Source organism: Lolium rigidum, chromosome 7, assembly GCF_022539505.1.
Source record: "Lolium rigidum isolate FL_2022 chromosome 7, APGP_CSIRO_Lrig_0.1, whole genome shotgun sequence".
Classification (NCBI taxonomy): Eukaryota; Viridiplantae; Streptophyta; class Magnoliopsida; order Poales; family Poaceae; genus Lolium; species Lolium rigidum.
This window is the reverse complement of record NC_061514.1, coordinates 185,760,776-185,775,112: the sequence shown is the minus strand read 5'-3', so window position 1 is coordinate 185,775,112 and position 14,337 is coordinate 185,760,776. Positions and strand designations below refer to the sequence as shown.

The following is a 14,337-nucleotide window of genomic DNA, read 5'->3' as shown; positions in this document are numbered from 1 at the left end:
GGTTTATAGCGCTTGACTTGATGAGCTACTTCAATTCCACCAAGGTCAAGTGAAACTTCAGTTACTGTGACTGTTTTACTTTAAAGCGCGAAAATTACCCAGATTTTCTATGCATGAATGCAATGCACACATCTGTTTCCTCTATTTTTGTAACCCCATTACCTGGGATATTACAGGCGCCGTCTTCATGATTGTCCTCCATGTAGCAACTATTACAACTACTTTGAAATACTACTCAACATGAAATTTAAAGACAACCATAAGGCTCCTGCCGGTTGTCACAATACAATAATGATCATCTCATACATATTCATCATCACATTATGGTCATATCACATCACCAAACCCTGCAAAAATAAGTTAGACGTCTCTAATTTGGTTTGCATATTTTACGTGGTTTAGGGTTTTCGAGAGAGATCTAATCTACCTACGAACATGAACCACAACATTGATACTAATGTTGTCAATAGAAGAGTAAATTGAATCTTCACTATAGTAGGAGAGACGAGACACCCGCAAAGCCTCTTATGCAATACAAGTTGCATGTCGAACGAGGAACAAGTCTCATGAACGCGGTCATGTAAAGTTAGTCCGAGCCGCTTCATCCCACTATGCCACAAAGATGCAAAGTACTCAAACTAAAGATAACAAAAGCATCAACGCCCACAAAACCATTGTGTTCTACTCGTGCAACCATCTATGCATAGACACGGCTCTGATACCACTGTAGGGATTCGTTGCATAGAAAACAAAAAATTTCCTACCGCGAACACACAATCCAAGCCAAGATGCAATCTAGAAGACGGTAGCAACGAGGGGATTATCGAGTCTCACCATTGAAGAGATTCCAAAGCCTACAAGATGAGGCTCTTGTTGCTGCGGTAGACGTTCACTTGCCGCTTGCAAAAGCGCGTAGAAGATCTTGATCACGGCGCCACGAACGGGCAGCACCTCCGTACTCGGTCACACGTTCGGTTGTTGATGAAGACGACGTCCACCTCCCCGTTCCAGCGGGCAGCGGAAGTAGTAGCTCCTCTTGAATCCGATAGCACGACGGCGTGGTGTCGGTGGTGGTGGAGAAACCCGGTGGAGCTTCGCTAAGCGTGCGGGATGTGGTGGAGGAGAGAGGGCCGCTAGGGTTTGGGAGAGGGGGGCGCCGGCCACTAGGGGGTGCGGCCACCTTGTGATCTTGGGGTGGCCGGCCCCCTCCCCTTTGCCCCTCATTATATAGGTGGAAGCCCCAAGTGTTGGACTACAAGTCTCCGAATAAGACCCGAACCCAAAACCTTCTATGTGATAGGGAAACCTACCCAAGGTGGGAATCCCACTTGGGGTGGGATTCCCCCGGGGTGGCCGGCCCCCTTAGGGGAGTCCACTTGGGACTCCTCCCCCTTTAGGGTTGGCCGGCCATGGGAGGTGGAGCCCCACCGGGACTCCTCCTTCCTTAGTGGTTTCTTCCGGACTTTTCTAGAACCTTCTAGAACCTTCCATAGAACCTTCTGGATCATTTTAAATCTTATAAAATGACTTCCTATATATGAATCTTATTCTCCGGACCATTCCGGAACTCCTCGTGATGTCCGGGATCTCATCCGGGACTCCGAACAAATATTAGAACTCCATTCCATATTCAAGTTCTACCATTTCAACATCCAACTTTAAGTGTGTCACCCTACGGTTCGCGAACTATGCGGACATGGTTGAGTACTCACTCCGACCAATAACCAATAGCGGGATCTGGAGATCCATAATAGCTCCCACATATTCAACGATGACTTTAGTGATCGAATGAACCATTCACATACGATACCAATTCCCTTTGTCACGCGATATTTTACTTGTCCGAGGTTTGATCATCGGTATCACTCTATACCTTGTTCAACCTCATCTCCCGACAAGTACTCTTTACTCGTACCGTGGTATGTGGTCTCTTATGAACTTATTCATATGCTTGCAAGACATTAGACGACATTCCACCGAGAGGGCCCAGAGTATATCTATCCGTCATCGGGATGGACAAATCCCACTGTTGATCCATATGCCTCAACTCATACTTTCCGGATACTTAATCCCACCTTTATAACCACCCATTTACGCAGTGGTGATACGTCTCCGACGTATCAATAATTTCTTATGTTCCATGCCACATTATTTATGATATCTACATGTTTTATGCATACTTTATGTCGTATTTATGCATTTTCCGGCACTAACCTATTAACGAGATGCCGAAGAGCCGATTCTTGTTTCTGCTGTTTTTGGTTTCGAAATCCTAGTAAGGAAATATTCTCGGAATTGGATGAAATCAACGCCCGGGGGCCTATTTTGCCACGAAGCTTCCGGAAGACCGAAGAGAAGACGAAGTGGGGCCACGGGGCGCCGCCACACTAGGGCGGCGCGGCCCAAGGGGGCCCGCGCGGCCCTAGCGTGTGGGGCCCCCGTGACCCCTCCGAGGCTGCCCTTCCGCCTACATATAGTCTTCGTCGCGAAACCCCCAGTACCGAGAGCCACGATACGGAAAACCTTCCAGAGACGCCGCCGCCGCCAATCCCATCTCGGGGGATTCAGGGAGATCGCCTCCGGCACCCTGCCGGAGAGGGGAATCATCTCCCGGAGGACTCTTCACCGCCATGGTCGCCTCCGGAGTGATGAGTGAGTAGTTCACCCCTGGACTATGGGTCCATAGCAGTAGCTAGATGGTCGTCTTCTCCTCATGTGCTTCATTGTCGGATCTTGTGAGCTGCCTAACATGATTGATACGTCTCCGACGTATCGATAATTTCTTATGTTCCATGCCACATTATTGATGATATCTACATGTTTTATGCACACTTTATGTCATATTCGTGCATTTTCTGGAACTAACCTATTAACAAGATGCCGAAGAGCCGATTCTTCGTTTTCTGCTGTTTTTGGTTTCAGAAATGCTAGTAACGAAATATTCTCGGAATTGGACGAAATCAACGCCCAGGGTCCTATTTTGCCACGAAGCTTCCGGAAGACCGAAGAGGAGTCGAAGTGGGGCCACGACGGGCCGCCACCATAGGGCGGCGCGGCCCAGGCCCTGGCCGCGCCGACCTATGGCGTGGGGCCCTCGTGTGGCCCCCCACGTTGCCCTTCAGCCTACTTAAAGCCTCCGTCGTGAAACCCCCAGTACCGAGAGCCACGATACGGAAAACCTTCCAGAGACGCCGCCGCCACCAATCCCATCTCGGGGGATTCTGGAGATCTCCTCCGGCACCCTGCCGGGAGAGGGATTCATCTCCCGGAGGACTCTTCACCGCCATGGTCGCCTCCGGAGTGATGAGTGAGTAGTTCACCCCTGGACTATGGGTCCATAGCGGTAGCTAGATGGTTGTCTTCTCCTCATTGTGCTTCATTGTTGGATCTTGTGAGCTGCCTAACATGATCAAGATCATCTATCCGTAATGCTATATGTTGTGTTTGTCGGGATCCGATGGATAGAGAATACCATGTTATGTTAATTATCAAGTTATTACCTATGTGTTGTTTATGATCTTGCATGCTCTCCGTTATTAGTAGAGGCTCTCGGCCAAGTTTTTGCTCTTAACTCCAAGAGGGAGTATTTATGCTCGATAGTGGGTTCATGCCTCCATTGATATCTGGGACAGTGACAGAAAGTTCTAAGGTTGTGGATTGCTGTTGCCACTAGGGATAAAACATTGAGTGGTTTTGCAAGGATGTAGTTGTTGATTACATTACGCACCATACTTATCTGTTGCTTTGCAACTTAATACTGGAAGGGGTTCGGATGATAACCTGAAGGTGGACTTTTTAGGCATAGATGCAGTTGGATGGCGGTCTATGTACTTTGTCGTAATGCCCAATTAAATCTCACTGTACTTATCATGACATGTATGTGCATTGTTATGCCCTCTCTATTTGTCAATTGCCCGACTGTAATTTGTTCACCCAACATACTTTTATCTTATGGGAGAGACACCTCTAGTGAACTGTGGACCCCGGTCCATTCTTTTATCTTGAAATACAAATCTCTTTGCAATACTTGTTCTTTCTTGTTTTCTTGCAAACAATCATCTTCCACACAATACGGTTAATCCTTTGTTACGGCAAGCCGGTGAGATTGACAACCTCAACTTTGTTTCGTTGGGGCAAAGTACTTTGGTTGTGTTGTGCGGGTTCCACGTTGGCGCCGGAATCTATGGTGTTGCGCCGCACTACATCCCGCCGCCATCAACCTTCAACGTGCTTCTTGGCTCCTCCTGGTTCGATAAACCTTGGTTTCTTTCTGAGGGAAAACTTGCTGCTGTGCGCATCATACCTTCCTCTTGGGGTTCCCAACGAACGTGTGAGTTACACGCCATCAATGATCAAGATCATCTATCTGTAATTCTATATGTTGTGTTTGTCGGGATCCGATGGATAGAGAATACTATGTTATGTTGATTATCAATCTATTACCTATGTGTTGTTTATGATCTTGCATGCTCTCCGTTATTAGTAGAGGCTCTGGCCAAGTTTTTACTCTTAACTCCAAGAGGGAGTATTTATGCTCGATAGTGGGTTCATGCCTCCATTAAATGCTGGGACAGTGACGGAAAGTTCTAAGGTTGTGGATGTGCTTGTTGCCACTAGGGATAAAACATTGATGCTATGTCAGAGGATGTAGTTATTGATTACATTACGCACCATACTTAATGCAATTATGCTATTGTTTGCAACTTAATACTGGAAGGGGTTCGGATGATAACTCTGAAGGTGGACTTTTTAGGCATAGATGCATGCTTGGATAGCGGTCTATGTACTTTGTCGTAATGCCCAATTAAATCTCACAATACTCATCATATCATGTATGTGCATGGTCATGCCCTCTCTATTTGTCAATTGCCCGACTGTAATTTGTTCACCCAACATGCTATTTATCTTATGGGAGAGACACCTCTAGTGAGCTGTGGACCCCGGTCCATTCTTTTACATTGAATACAATCTCTTGCAATACTTGTTCTCTGTTTTCTGCAAACAATCATCATCCACACTATACATCTAATCCTTTGTTACAGCAAGCCGGTGAGATTGACAACCTCACTTGTTTCGTTGGGGCAAAGTATTTTGGTTGTGTTGTGCGGGTTCCACGTTGGCGCGGAATCCACGGTGTTGCGCCGCACTACATCCCGCTGCCATCAACCTTCAACGTGCTTCTTGGCTCCTCCTGGTTCGAAAAACCTTGGTTTCTTTCTGAGGGAAAACTTGCCACTGTACGCATCACACCTTCCTCTTGGGGTTCCCAACGGACGCGTGTTGTACGCGTATCAAGCTCTTTTACGGCGCCGTTGCGGGGAGATCAAGACACGTCTGCAAGGGGAGTCTCCACAATCCAATCTCTTTACTTTGTTTTTGTCTTGCTTTATTTTATTTACTTTCTTGTTTGCTGCATTAAATCAAAACACAAAAAAATTAGTTGCTAGCTTTACTTTATTCTTGTCTTGCACTCTTTACCAAAAACACAAAAAATTAGTTACTTGCATTTACTTTATTTAGTTTGCTTTATTTACTACTGCTAAAATGGCCACTCCTGAAAATACTAAGTTGTGTGACTTCACAACCACAAATAATAATGATTTCTTATGCACACCTATTGCTCCACCTGCTACTACGAGCAGAATTCTTTGAAATTAAACACTGCTTTCTTGAATCTTGTTATGCGAGAGCAATTTTGCAGTGTTAGTTACGATGATGCTGCCGCCCATCTCAATAATTTTGTTGAGTTGTGTGAAATGCAAAAGTATAAAGATGTAGATGGTGACATTATAAAATTAAAATTGTTTCCTTTCTCTTTAAGAGCAAGAGCTAAAGATTGGTTGCTATCTCTGCCTAAGAATAGTATTGATTCATGGACTAAATGCAAGGATGCTTTTATTGGTAGATATTATCCCCCTGCTAAAACTATATCTTTGAGGAGTAGTATAATGAATTTTAAACAATTGGATAATGAGCATGTTGCACAATCTTGGGAAAGAATGAAATCTTTGGTTACAAATTGCCCAACCCATGGACTGACTACTTGGATGATCATCCAAACCTTTTATGCAGGACTGAACTTTTCTTCGAGGAACCTATTGGATTCAGCTGCTGGAGGTACCTTTATGTCCATCACTCTTGGTGAAGCAACAAAGCTCCTTGATAATATGATGATTAATTACTCTGAATGGCACACGGAAAGAGCTCCACAAGGTAAGAAGGTAAATTCGTCGAAGAAACCTCTTCCTTGAGTGATAAGATTGATGCTATTATGTCTATGCTTGTGAATGATAGGACTAATGTTGATCCTAATAATGTTCCGTTAGCTTCATTGGTTGCTCAAGAAGAACATGTTGATGTAAACTTCATTAAAAATAATAATTTCAACAACAATGCTTATCGGAACAATTCTAGTAATAACTATAGGCCATATCCTTATAATAATGGTAACGGTTATGGTAATTCTTATGGGAATTCTTACAACAATAATAGGAATACACCCCTGGACTTGAAGCTATGCTTAAAGAATTTATTAGTACACAAGCTGCTTTTAACAAATACGGTTGAGGAAAAACTCAATAAAATTGATATTCTCGCTTCTAAGGTTGATAGTCTTGCCTCTGATGTTGATCTTTTGAAATCGAAAGTTATGCCTAATAAGGATATTGAAAATAAAATTGTTACTACAGCAAACGCCATCCAAGTTAGAATTAATGAGAATATAAGATTGATGGCCGAATTGCATGCTAGGTGGGAAAGAGAAGAAAATGAAAAACTAGCTAAAGAGAATAATGTAGCTAAAGTTTGGACTATTACCACCACTAGTAATGTTAATGCTCCACATGTTGCTGCACCTCCTACTATCAATGGTAAAATAATTGGTGTTGGCAATGTTACTACTCCTAGTGCAAAGCGTGCAAAATTGCCTGAAGCTTGCTAAAGCTACTTGGCACTTGTGATAAAACTGCTGAAATTTTTTCCAACATTGGGGATGATGATCCCATTGCTTTAGATTATAATGGTTTGGATTTTGATGATTGTCACATCTCTGAAGTTATAAAGGGGAGTGATGTTTTGGAACATGGGAGCATATGCTCCCTATATTTTGAAATACATCTTACATATATTTTAAAGTTCAAAAAAATTGAAACAAAAAATCCGCACGTACATCTTCACGTGCTACACGCTCACAAAGTCGTTTCATAAAAAATGAACTTATCATGTGACGTGTGTAAAAAGACAAAATTCAGTGCTGAAAACGATGCTTTTCACGGGATAAGTTTTCTCTTTTTTACATAGTCCACAAAAAATATTATTTTTCGTGAAACTTGACGCATACACATATATTATGGAGATGTACATGTAGAATTTTTTGTCAAAATTTTTCCACACTTCGAAATATGTTTTGTTGGTAGAGGGAGCATACGCACCCGGGAGCCAAATTGAATTTCCGGTTATAAAGTTCTTACAAAAACTTGCTAAGAGTCCTAATGATAGTGCTATAAACTTGGCTTTCACAAAACATATTACAAATGCTCTCATAAAAGCTAGAGAAGAGAAACTAGAACGTGAAGCTTCTATTCCTAGGAAGCTAGAGGATGGTTGGGAGCCCATCATTAAGATGAAGGTCAATGACTTTGATTGTAATGCTTTATGTGATCTTGGTGCAAGTATTTCCGTTATGCCTAAGAAAATTTATAATATGCTTGACTTGCCACCATTAAAAAACTGTTATTTGAATGTTAATCTTGTTGATAATGCTATAGAGAAACCTTTGGGGAGAATTGATAATGTTCGCATTACCGTTAACAATAACCTTGTCCCCGTTGATTTTGTTGTCTTGGATATTGAATGCAATGCATCTTGTCCCATTATATTGGGAAGACCTTTTCTTGATCTGTTGGAGCTATCATTGATATGAAGGAAGGTAATATTAAATATCAATTTCCTCTCAAGAAAGGTATGGAACACTTCCCTAGAAAGAGAATGAAGTTACCTTTTGATTCTATTATTAGAACAAGTTATGATGTCGATGCTTCATCTCTTGATAACACTTGATATACACTTTACGCGCCTAGTCGAAGGCGTTAAGAAAAGCGCTTATGGGAGACAACCCATGTTTTTACTACGAGTATTTTTGTTTTATATTTGAGTCTTGGAAGTTGTTTACTACTGTAGCAACCTCTCCTTATCTTAGTTTTGTGCATTGTTGTGCCAAGTAAAGTCGTTGATAGTAAGGTTCATATTCGATTTGGATTACTGCGCGAGAAACGATTTCTTTCTTTGTCACGAATTTCGACCTGCCTCTCTGTAGGTAGCTCAGAAAAAATATGCCAATTTACGTGAGTGATCCTCAGATATTTACGCAACTTTCATTCAATTTGAGCATTTTCATTTGAGCAAGTCTGGTTCCTCAATAAAATCTGTCTTTACGGACTGTTCTGTTTTGATGATTACTGCCTTTTATTTCGCATTGCCTCTTTTGCTATGATGGATGAATTTCTTTGTTCCATTAATGTCCAGTAGATTTGTGCAATGTCCAGAAGTGTTAAGAATGATTATGTCACCTCTGAACATGTGGATTTTTATTATGCACTAACCCTCTAATGAGTTGTTTTGAGTTTGGTGTGGAGGAAGTTTTCAAGGATCAAGAGAGGAGATGATACAATATGATCAAGGAGAGTGAAAGCTCTAAGCTTGGGGATGCCCCGGTGGTTCACCCCTGCATATTTTAAGAAGACTCAAGCGTCTAAGCTTGGGGATGCCCAAGGCATCCCCTTCTTCATCGACAACATTATCGGGTTCCTCCCCGAAACTATATTTTTATTCCATCACATCTTATGTGCTTTGCTTGGAGCGTCGGTTTGTTTTTGTTTTTGTTTTGTTTGAATAAAATGGATCCTAGAATTCATTGTGTGGGAGAGAGACACGCTCATTTGTTGCATATGGACAAATATGTCCTTAGGCTTTACTCATAGTATTCATGGCGAAGGTTGAATCTTCTTCGTTAAATTATTATATGGTTGGAATCGGGAAATGCTACATGTAGTAATTCTAAAATGTCTTGAATAATTTGATACTTGGCAATTGTTGTGCTCATGTTTAAGCTCTTGCATCATATACTTTGCACCTATTAATGAAGAAACACCTAGAGCTTGCTAAAATTTGGTTTGCATATTTGGTCTCTCTAAAGTCTAGATAATTTCTAGTATTGAGTTTGAACAACAAGGAAGACGGTGTAGAGTCTTATAATGTTTACAATATGTCTTTTATGTGAGTTTTTACGCACCGGTTCATCCTTGTGTTTGTTTCAAATAACCTTGCTAGCCTAAACCTTGTATCGAGAGGGAATACTTCTCATGCATCCAAAATCCTTGAGCCAACCACTATGCCATTTGTGTCCACCATACCTACCCACTACATGGTATTTCTCCGCCATTCCAAAGTAAATTGCTTGAGTGCTACCTTTAAAATTTCCATTCTTTACCTTTGCAATATATAGCTCATGGGACAAATAGCCTAAAAACTATTGTGGTATTGAATATGTACTTATGCACTTTATCTCTTATTAAGTTGCTTGTTGTGCGATAACCATGTTCCTGGGGACGCCATCAACTACTCTTTGTTGAATATCATGTGAGTTGCTATGCATGTCAGTCTTGTCTGAAGTAAGGGAGATTTACCACTCATTTATTGGTTAGAGCATGCATATTGTTAGAGAAGAACATTGGGCCGCTAACTAAAGCCATGAATCATGGTGGAAGTTTCAGTTTTGGACATATATCCTCAATCTCATATGAGAACATTAATTGTTGCTACATGCTTATGCATTAAAGAGGAGTCCATTATCACGTTGTCTATGTTGTCCCGGTATGGATGTCTAAGTTGAGAATAATCAAAGCGAGAAATCCAAATGCGAGCTTTCTCCTTAGACCTTTGTACATGCGGCATAGAGGTACCCCTTTGTGACACTTGGTTAAAATATGTGTATTGCGATAATCCCGGTAATCCAAGCTAATTAGGACAAGGTGCGGGCACTATTAGTATACTATGCATGAGGCTTGCAACTTGTATGATATAATTTACATGATACATATGCTTTATTACTACCGTTGACAAAATTGTTTCTTGTTTTCAAAACCAAAGCTCTAGCACAAATATAGCAATCAATGCTTCCCTCTGCGAAGGGCCTTTCTTTTACTTTTATGTTGAGTCAGTTCACCTATCTCTCTCCACCTCAAGAAGCAAACACTTGTGTCAAGCTGTGCATTGATTCCTACATACTTGCATATTGCACTTGTTATATTACTTTACATTGACAATATCCATGAGATATACATGTTATAAGTTGAAAGAAACAGTTGAAACTTAATCTTCCTTTGTGTTGCTTCAATACCTTTACTTTGATTTATTGCTTTATGAGTTAACTCTTATGCAAGACTTATTGATGCTTGTCTTGAAAGTACTATTCATGAAAAGTCTTTGCTTTATGATTCATTTGTTTACTCATGTCATTACCATTGTTTTGATCGCTGCATTCATTACATATGCTTACAATAGTATGATCAAGGTTATGATGGCATGTCACTCCGGAAATTATCTTTGTTATCGTTTACCTGCTCGGGACGGCGAGAACTAAGCTAGGGATGCGATACGTCTCCGACGTATCGATAATTTCTTATGTTCCATGCCACATTATTGATGATATCTACATGTTTTATGCATACTTTATGTCGTATTTATGCATTTTCCGGCACTAACCTATTAACGAGATGCCGAAGAGCCGGTTTACGTTTTCTGCTGTTTTTGGTTTCGAAATCCTAGTAAGGAAATATTCTCGGAATTGGACGAAATCAACGCCCGGGGGCCTATTTTGCCACGAAGCTTCCGGAAGACCGAAGAGAAGACGAAGTGGGGCCACGAGGCGCCACCACACTAGGCGGCGCGGCCCAAGGGGGCCCGCGCGGCCCTAGCGTGTGGGGCCCCGTGACCCCTCCGAGGCTGCCCTTACGCCTACATATAGTCTTCGTCGCGAAACCCCCGATGCAGAGAGCCACGATACGGAAAACCTTCCCGGAGACGCCGCCGCCGCCAATCCCATCTCGGGGGATTCGGGAGATCGCCTCCGGCACCACTGCCGGAGAGGGGAATCATCTCCCGGAGGACTCTTCACCGCCATGGTCGCCTCCGGAGTGATGAGTGAGTAGTTCACCCCTGGACTATGGGTCCATAGCAGTAGCTAGATGGCCGTCTTCTCCTCATGTGCTTCATTGTTGGATCTTGTGAGCTGCCTAACATGATCAAGATCATCTATCTATAATTCTATATGTTGTGTTTGTCGGGATCCGATGGATAGAGAATACTATGTTATGTTGATTATCAATCTATTACCTATGTGTTGTTTATGATCTTGCATGCTCTCCGTTATTAGTAGAGGCTACGGCCAAGTTTTTACTCTTAACTCCAAGAGGGAGTATTTATGCTCGATAGTGGGTTCATGCCTCCATTAAATCTGGGACGGTGACGGAAAGTTCTAAAGTTGTGGATGTCTTGTTGCCACTAGGGATAAAACATTGATGCTATGTCCGAGGATGTAGTTATTGATTACATTACGCACCATACTTAATGCAATTTTACTGTTGTTTGCAACTTAATACTGGAAGGGGTTCGGATGATAACTCTGAAGGTGGACTTTTTAGGCATAGATGCATGCTTGGATAGCGGTCTATGTACTTTGTCGTAATGCCCAATTAAATCTCACAATACTCATCATATCATGTATGTGCATGGTCATGCCCTCTCTATTTGTCAATTGCCCGACTGTAATTTGTTCACCCAACATGCTATTTATCTTATGGGAGAGACACCTCTAGTGAACTGTGGACCCCGGTCCATTCTTTTACATTGAATACAATCTCTGCAATACTTGTTCTCTTGTTTTTACGCAAACAATCATCATCCACACTATACATCTAATCCTTTGTTACAGACAAGCCGGTGAGATTGACAACCTCACTTGTTTCGTTGGGGCAAAGTACTTTGGTTGTGTTGTGCGGGTTCCACGTTGGCGCCGGAATCCCTGGTGTTGCGCCGCACTACATCCCGCTGCCATCAACCTTCAACGTGCTTCTTGGCTCCTCCTGGTTCGATAAACCTTGGTTTCTTTCTGAGGGAAAACTTGCCGCTGTACGCATCACACCTTCCTCTTGGGGTTCCCAACGGACGCGTGCTGTACGCGTATCAAGTGGCGTTTGATGTAATCAAAGTACCTTTCCGGTATAAGTGATTTACATGATCTCATGGTCATAAGGACTAGGTAACTATGTATTGAAAGCTTATAGCAAATAACTTAATGACGTGATCTTATGCTACGCTTAATTGGGTGTGTCCATTACATCATTCATACAATGATATAACCTTGTTATTAATAACATCCAATGTTCATGATTATGAAACTAATCATCCATTAATCAACAAGCTAGATAAGAGGCATACTAGGGACTCTTTGTTGTTTACATATCACACATGTATCAATGTTTCGGTTAATACAATTATAGCATGGTATATAAACATTTATCATAAACATAAAGATATATAATAACCACTTTTATTATTGCCTCTTGGGCATATCTCCAACACCCGGTACCTAGGGAGGTAGTGCCGTTCTGGGGATAATGTTCAGTTTCGTCAGACAACTGCCCCAAAACGGTAGTACCGGCCTGGGAAGCGGTAGTACCAGCCTCCAAACTCAAAGACACTCAGATTTTGGTGTAGACTTGTGCTTTTAGACTGAGTTGGCTTGAGAGATAGATGATGGCTTAGGATTAGATGACGGAACTGTTAAGGTACTACCCAACCAAGCTTGCAAGAATCAAAGCAAGAAAAACCAAGCTTGGGTGAATCTCCCATGAAGAAACAAAGAGAAAAGAAGAAACGAAAAACAGCAACAAAAAAGAGAAAAGAAAACAAAAAGAACAAAAAACTACTCAAGGAGGAGGTTGGTGGCCGAAGCCACCGTGTAAGAGTTTGGTAGTGTGAGGTCGCGTAGAGACCTAGGACTCACGACTACAACTCAACATGAAGCTCGAAAGTCACTTAATTGACAAATAGCATATGCTTTGGGTTTCTTTATGCATCATGGGGGGAGGGATAGCTCAATAAATTTAAACCGCACTCCCCCTATGTTCATGCGTGCTTTACATCTAGACATATGGCACAAGAGTGGTATAAGTACCCACTTTTGACACAATGTCCGGATGAGAAGCACAAAGGTAGAGAAGCAAACCTTGATGACTATCTGTAGAGAGTGAGACCATTGTCTTGTTGGACTCATTTGGGAAGAATTTAGACTTGGGGTTGCTATACCGTTGGACCCCCTCATATCTTGCTCTTGAGTATGTCTTGTACTTTGCTTGAATTATGAAAGAGTCTTGACGCATTAGCACCCCGGCGAGAATGGACCAAAGGATAGATTCTTGTGAGGTCCCTTGATCTTCATCATGATTTGAGTCCTCGCCATGACCCCATTGTTGTTGATGCCGAACTTGAGGTTGTGGAAGAGATGATCTAGCACTTGGTTGTGTAATGGAAGAGACTTGGCCTTGTGGTGTAGAAGTCTCCACATAGGTGGAACTTCGTCCTTCCTCGGCACACATAGAAGGTAGCTTTTGAGATCGGCAAGTGCCAACACCCATCCTTCCTATGGTAACCGGGGGAATTGCATCTCCTTTCTCACAAGAAGCACTTCGCCTCCTCCAAAGAACTATCATATCCATCGAAAGGTCTCATCACTCAATACCACAAACCACACAATAGACTCATACTCCATCATCACGTTTGAGTGTCTTCTTAGGTTTGTTTCTCACTTCCGGCAACCCCATGATGTTAGGGTAAGAGTATGGCTAGGAGTATATAGTGGATTCCTTCTTTGCCAATGAAGTTGAGCACAAACTCCATTCCATTGTTGCTTCTTCTTGCAAGGATTATGTCATAGAATTTGTATTGAAAATGTTTGAGAACCTTCATCATGGTACATTTCCTTCAAAACAATTCCTACAAAACACAATCTCTACACAAAGAAGCAAATTTCATTAGTCCTAGGCCGTGGTCTCTTGAAGATACTAGATCCACAAGAGAACCACTACATGTTCATAATAGTAGGTACAAAGACCCAAGAGTGTAAAGCAATGAACAAAGAGATCATATGCAAGAGTCTTGACAAGGTAGGACTTAATCACCACCTTGTCAAGGCTCCAATACCTTTAAGCTTGCTTGTGTTGTCGTCATGAGAAAGATAGAGATGAGTGACTTGATGACGACAATGAATTCCTTGCTTAC

The 14,337-nt window shown here is 42.1% G+C and overlaps 1 pseudogene; it reads left to right on the top strand.

Moving 5' to 3' along the window:
- The window catches only part of LOC124676242, an 83,568-nt pseudogene that overhangs the window by 22,988 nt on the left and 46,243 nt on the right, over positions 1–14,337 (top strand).